This window comes from Ailuropoda melanoleuca, chromosome 16, assembly GCF_002007445.2.
Source record: "Ailuropoda melanoleuca isolate Jingjing chromosome 16, ASM200744v2, whole genome shotgun sequence".
NCBI lineage: Eukaryota > Metazoa > Chordata > Mammalia > Carnivora > Ursidae > Ailuropoda > Ailuropoda melanoleuca.
The window spans coordinates 76682042-76688803 of record NC_048233.1 but is presented as its reverse complement, the minus strand read 5'-3'; the positions used below and the strand labels follow the sequence as shown (position 1 = coordinate 76688803).

Sequence of the window (6762 nt, the reverse complement as noted above, 5' to 3'; positions counted from 1 at the left end):
AAAGAATGATCATGTGTGTGTGCACACACACCAATTCTTTCTCTAGATTTTATTCTAGTCTTTAAGAATGTGGTCATAAGAGCTAATCCATATGGAACTGGAACTTAGAGAGTGGAGGGTGCTGTCTTGAGAACCTGGGACTTGGAGAAGGTGTTCTGAGAATATTCTGCTCTGGAATCTATTCCTGAGCCTGCCTTGCAGGGGAATCTACATGGATGGACCCTCAAACTCCAATCAAAGCTAGAAATCTCAGTGAAAACCTGGACTGTCCCTGGAGAACCTCTCAAAGTTCTGTGAATGGTGAGAGAAGGAGAATCTCATACTTGGCAGTGATGAGCGGTATCAGCCAGGAAGCTGACTCTTGGTGGGGTCCTTCCCATTGCTCTTCACAAGGGAGAAGGAAGAGGCAGTGAGGGTGTTTGGCAGCAGGAATATGCAGAAGGGAGGATGAAGGGTAGAAGGGAGACTAGAGAACCATGCACAGTGACGAGCAAGAAAGGGTTAAAGGAAAGTGGAAACTTTGTCCAGGTTGGAGAAAGAACTTTGCCCTCTTGTATTTTGAGAATCACTTCTGGCTATATGAACATTTTCAGGGAAAAGAAAAGAAGTTTCAGAACATCTCTATATTATTGACCTAGTGTAGCTTAGCTTCCTTGGCTGCCATGTTTGTTCAGATACCAGGAAAAAGCTTTTGTTTTTGTTTTTGTTTTGTTTTGGTTTTGGTTTTTGGTTCCTAATAGTGTCTGCAAAATCAAAATTCAGATTCCTTGGAAGAACCCAGGATTGGAAAGTCTGCTTTAGTGCTTTCCAGTTTTGGTCTTTGGTTTTATATGAGAATGTTTTAAAATATGTATTTTCATTTCTGAAGATCACCTACTTGATATCTAGAATACCCACCCCCCCACATCATAATCTCATAATCAACCGCTATTAGTGACGCTCTTTCAGCACCTGAGTTTGCGGTTCCCATCAAATTGGTGCCAGGAAGTATTACTTTAGGTGATAGAGGCTGAGGAGAAAATAATACAATGAACTTCATAAGTATGTGAAAAATTTCTGCCAATGGAAGACACAATGTTTTCATGTCCCACCAAAGATTCCCAGAATTCCTACATAGGAAGTGGTGGTGGAATACATATTTAAGTCCCAAGGAAGACGTTTGTCAGAGAACAAATGAGAACATTTGAGAAATATTTGTTTGCACTCACATAAAGGATACACTTTTATGGACAAGGTTTGTATAATTAAACCTATCTGTAAATGGGGAAAAATTTCAAAGTAAATTGGGTGGAGACTGATATTAGGAAGTAGTCATGAGGAAAGGGGAAAAGGAATCACTCCAAGCATTGGATAGGGAAAAAGGAAAGGAAGTCTGAAAATCAATTTTTGATTGGTCAGGGAAAAAATAATAATAAAATGACCCATAAGAGATCCAAGAGAGCTCTTATAAAACCCTTTTGTGACTTCAGTGGTGAGGGAGTCATTTCCAGTTCCTCTCATCTCTATGTTCAGGTTGGAGACTTCTTGTGCAGCTTGGGGCTGTCCTAGCGCTCATCTGATCTGTTTGCTTTCTCTAAGGGATCCCAATACTATGTTGCCCGTTGTCCAATACTGAATATAATGTTTCATATATATTTGTGCAGCTTTTAGTGACAGCAATAGGGAATTTCAGTGACTACATTATGTCCAGAAATTTAACACACTGCATTTTCTTTAAAAAAAATGAATCAGGTGTGTTTTTATATTTTTAAAAAATAATTATTAGCTATGAAAAATGGAAATGAATGCATTGCCTTGCTTAAAAATTAGGATAATATTATAAGGGAGTATGTAATTCAGTTTAAACATCACTTTTCCTTGCATCCCATCTCCCATGTCCCCATTTAACTAGATTTAAAATATATTTAAAATGTAAAAACTGCATCCTTTACCTCTTTATTTTAATGTCTCCCATACACATAAAAATTTTTTATTGACTTTATAAATAGGTTCTAACTTTTTTCCAAATTGATAGTCATTTATCTTAAAATAATTTATTTGCATGTGATTAATACTTACAAACTCATCATATATTAAATTACCAAATATATATGGTTGAATTTCTTTGCATGATACTCTGCTCTATTCACATTTGTTTATTCTGTGTTCATACCCTATTTTAAAAATTACTATAGCTTTATGATATATTTGCTCTCAGTTCTTCTCCCCCATCCCCCAAAAATCCTTTGACTATTCTCAACTATATATTTAACCATGTGGAGTTCAGAATCACTTTCTCAGTTTCCATGAAAATCACCTCCAGAGATTTTGATTAGGAATTCACTCAGTGTGTCAATTCCTTGGGAAAAATCAACAACTTTAAAATGGGAGTTCTTCCCATTGTGAATTGTATAACTCAATTCAGTCGTTGCACGTTTGTGAAGATGTTTAGTGTTTTTCATGAAGACTGTACATGTGCTTGTTACATCTCTTAGTCTTATTGTTACTGTGAAGGAGATTTATTTCCTTTTATAATTGCTTTTTAAACCTACATTTGGAGGTATTATTATGCTGATTTTTGGCTAAGCTCTTTTAATAAACACTATAATCTGTCAGATGATTGTCCTGGTTTGGTGAAATAGGTGAACACACCAGACAGTATTGAGTTGTGTTGTTTCATGTTTGGTTCTGATTGCTTCATTTCCTTCTACTCTTATTTCATTGGTTGACACAGAATTTCCAAAGTGACAGGCTGGTGGACTGCATTTACCTGAAAATTTGTAAATTTGTTTAATCTAAAAATTGTTCTTTAACAAAAGGTTTTATAAGCATAATCAGTCATCAGTATATTGAAGTCATTAAAATTTATATAAAATATGAATGCCTGATTTCCCCTGAAAATCTGAGTGTGGGACAGATTTGGATATATGGTCCTCAGAAGGCAACAGCACACCAGAGCTTAGTCTTGGCAGACTCTCAAAGGGACAGGATTTGCTGCCTTTCTATAGGGAGCAAATGTTTTAAATTTCTACTTAAATGTCTTTGCATGGTTTAGCTCTATTCAATTTTTAAAAATCTTCCTAATCTCTGTAAGTATATGGGGTTGAGAACGTGGCATTGAAACTCTTAGTAAAACATATAATAATAGCAGCTCTAAAGTGTGGCCTTAACTTATTCATGAGTTTAATGGTTCTCTCTTAGAATGTGTGACATTTCCTTTAGGTTTATGGAACATGCCCTTTGATCAAGTTAAAGAAACTCATTTTATTTTTAGTTTACTGTGCTTTAATTATAAATCAGATGAAATTTTATCAAATCCCATTTTGGCATCTCAGAAATATCTTTCTTATTTTCAAAATGTAATTTGATTATCAGAAAATCCTAGTAACAGGGGCATCTGGGTGGCTCAGTTGTTAAGCATCTGTCTTCAGCTAAGGGTGTGATCCTGGGGTTCTGGGATCGAGCCCCACATCAGGCTCCTCCACCAGGAGCCTGCTTCTTCCTCTCCCACTCCCCCTGCTTGTGTTCCCTCTCTCGCTGGCTGTCTCTATCTCTGTCAAATGAATAAGTAAAATCTTTAAAAATAAATAAATAAAATAAAATCCTGGTAACAGAAATCAGCAAACTAAGGATTGTGTTGGAAAGCAGAACATGTAAAAATATTTCCAGGCCTAATCTGCTAAAATGTATTTAATGAGAAATGGAGGCATGCTATTACTTGAGAACTAATTTAATCCTCTGTAAAAAGATGTGAACATACTGACAGTGGACCCTACATTATATGATGGTACAGTCGCAAAAAGCTCTCAGTAATAAATGAGAAGCAGAAAACTAAAGCTAGCATCACACTATTACTTTGATTGACTTTTATCAAGTTCTAAAACCTTACATATTACACGGATATAAAGACATGGACCCCATTCTAAGGTCCTCCCCAATGTTTATATTATATGATATAATAAAATAAAGACCATCTTAAGGGTTATCAAAAGACACAAGTCATGACACCATTATGGATTTTTTCTTCTGTATTGATAAATGGAAACAATTTTAAAATATAAAGCTAAGAGGAGTACTTTACTGTGATATATTTTCAAACTCTGTTGTAAAGTTCTTTCTACAATCAAAAATTAAAGAACAAATAGAAGTTAGCTAAAAAGCTTTTCACACATATTCCCCCAACTCCTCTATAGCACAGAAGTGAGAGTCAGTCAATGTTTGTGAAGACTTTTTGAGTCTTGGTCATTTTTAAGAGACAATAACAAGATTCATGGTTTTTGTGGTTTCAGAGAGTGTTGGAGCTCTCAGCACTACATAATCTGACCCTATGTGCATTTCTGATCTTGCTTTTTGCCACTCTCTTCCTGGACCATTATGTTCCTGGTCTTTCAGAGTTCCTTGAGAATACCACAGTAGTCCTGCTTTAGAGTGTCCCTTTCTAGAACATTCACCCCACTAATCCTCACATGCTGTTTCCTCCTGATCATTTGTGTTATATATTGTAGCTCATCATCTTTAAATATATTGATTAATATGCTTCAGCACTTTTCCTCAGAAAAATCTCAACAAAATTCAAAATTAGCTGAAATGTTACCTGGTAATATAATCCTTTCTGCCTACCCAACATGAAGTACCCTCCATAAAGCAACCAGAGTCCTCCCCTTCCACTGATTCTATTCTAATGATCACTCTCTACTTTTGTTTTCAATGATTTGTTGATTTTCTCCTTTTTTTTCCCCCAACCATCTGAATTAGTTTTTTTTTTTTTGGGGGGGGGGGAGGCTCTTGCATTCTATAATCATTCAACAGATCTTTATTTGAAACTTAATAGATGCCAAGCATAATTACACAAAATCCTTCCTTCCAGATATCTGCCATATTAGAGAGATGGTAAGTAGTAAAAGTCCAATGATAGTGATGCCAAAGTAATTATACATTTGATCATTTTTACAAAGAAAATAAGGAAGATGTTGACATAGGGAATTATGGAAGGAGTGGAAGAATCTTTAAAACAGTCATGGGAGAGGCTCTCTGAGGTGGGGGCACTTAATCTCTTAAACCCAGACTGTAAAGAGGATGGGGCCTTTTTCAGAAAAAGAGAAGCAAAAGCACTGAGGTGAGAGAATCCCACAGAGCCCTGGGGGCAGATGAAAAAGTCCACCACCTGCTGATGCATAGTGAGGGAGGAGGCGAGGTGCTCCAGATGGGGTTGGAGACTTAGAGGCATTAGAAAGAATAATCAGGGAATTTTATAACAAAGGAAGATGTTTCTAAAGGCAATGGGAAGCCAAGAAAGGAAATAAAGCAGGAATATGTAAACACACACATACACACACACATACACACACACACATATTTTAAAGATTTTATTTATTTATTAGAGAGAGATAGAATGGGGGGGTCAGAGGGAGAGGGAGAAGCAGACTCTCCATGGAGCAGGAAGTCCAATGCAGGCCTCGATCCCAGAACTGTGGGATCATGACCTGAGCAGTAGACTGATGCTTAACCTAATGAACCACCCAGGCACCCCCAAGTAGGTTTCTGTTTTTAAGAAATCCTTCCGGCTGGACAGTTAATTTCTCACACATTTCAGAAAGAATTTATCTTTATGGGAAACATGATGTTCTTAGCATGACAGTCACTTGCCAACAAAAGTCCCTCATTTCCCCAGTTTCCTCATGGCATTTTTCACCTCAGCGTTCCTCAGGGTGTAGATCAAGGGATTTAACATGGGTGTGATGATGGAATCAGACACAGCCATTGCCTTGTCTATGGGGTAGGTGGCCACAGGCCGCATGTACAGGAAAATGCACGGCACAAAGAACAAGATGACCACGGTGAGGTGGGAGCCACAGGCGGGGAGGGCTTTGCGCCGCCCTTCAGAGCTGCAAGACTTCAGGGAGCAGAGGATGACCACGTAGGATACGATGAGGATAAGGAAGATGATGACACACATCACCCCACTGTTGAGGATGACTAAGACCCAGGGTGTGGGTGTCCATGCAGGCCAGCTTCAACAAGGGAAACAAATCACACATAAAGAGGTCAATGACATTGGCGCAGCAGAAGGGCATTTGATACGTGAAGAGAAGCTGTATTACTGCGTGGATAACTCCCCCCACCCAAGCCCCTTCCAGCAGCAGGCAGCACACCCGAGGGCTCATGATAGTTGTGTAGTGCAGGGGCTTACAGATGGCCACATAGCGGTCATAGACTATCACGATGAGAAGGATGATTCCCACACCACCAAAGTAATGCTCTGCAAAGACCTGGGTCAGGCAGCCTTCTAAGGAGAGAGTAGAACTCTTTGAGAAGGAGTCCACAGTCATCCTAGGGCAAGGACAGAAGAGTAGGTGGCATCCATAAGGGACAAAGAAGTAAGGACAAAATGCTTAGGTGATCTCAGACTCTGACTTGTGATTGTGGTTACTACAATGAGTTGGTTTCCTCAAACTGTGGACATGTACAGGATTAGAAACACAGCAGAGAGCATTTTCCACAGCTCCAGGTTCTCTATAATGCCCCAAAGAATGAATTCAGTCACATTGCTTGGATTTACCATTTATTAGGTGCTGATATGAGCTCCAGCTGAGAGCTGGAAATCCTATAAAAGCAACATGTGATTGATAATTAATGGTGATTTGGTCTCATGTCTTTCCAGGACTTCACAGATGTTATTTGTTTTTATTCATTTATTCACCATTCAAGCATTTGGATCTTAATAATATGCTCAGTAAAGTGTTTATTATTATTATTATTATTATTATTATTATTATTACTATT

The 6762-nt window shown here is 38.1% G+C and overlaps 1 pseudogene; it reads right to left on the bottom strand.

Annotated features, from left to right (window-relative positions):
* Positions 1-5638: 5638 nt before the first annotated feature.
* Positions 5639-6541, bottom strand: LOC100484667 (annotated as a pseudogene).
* Between the last annotated feature and the right edge of the window lie 221 nt (positions 6542-6762).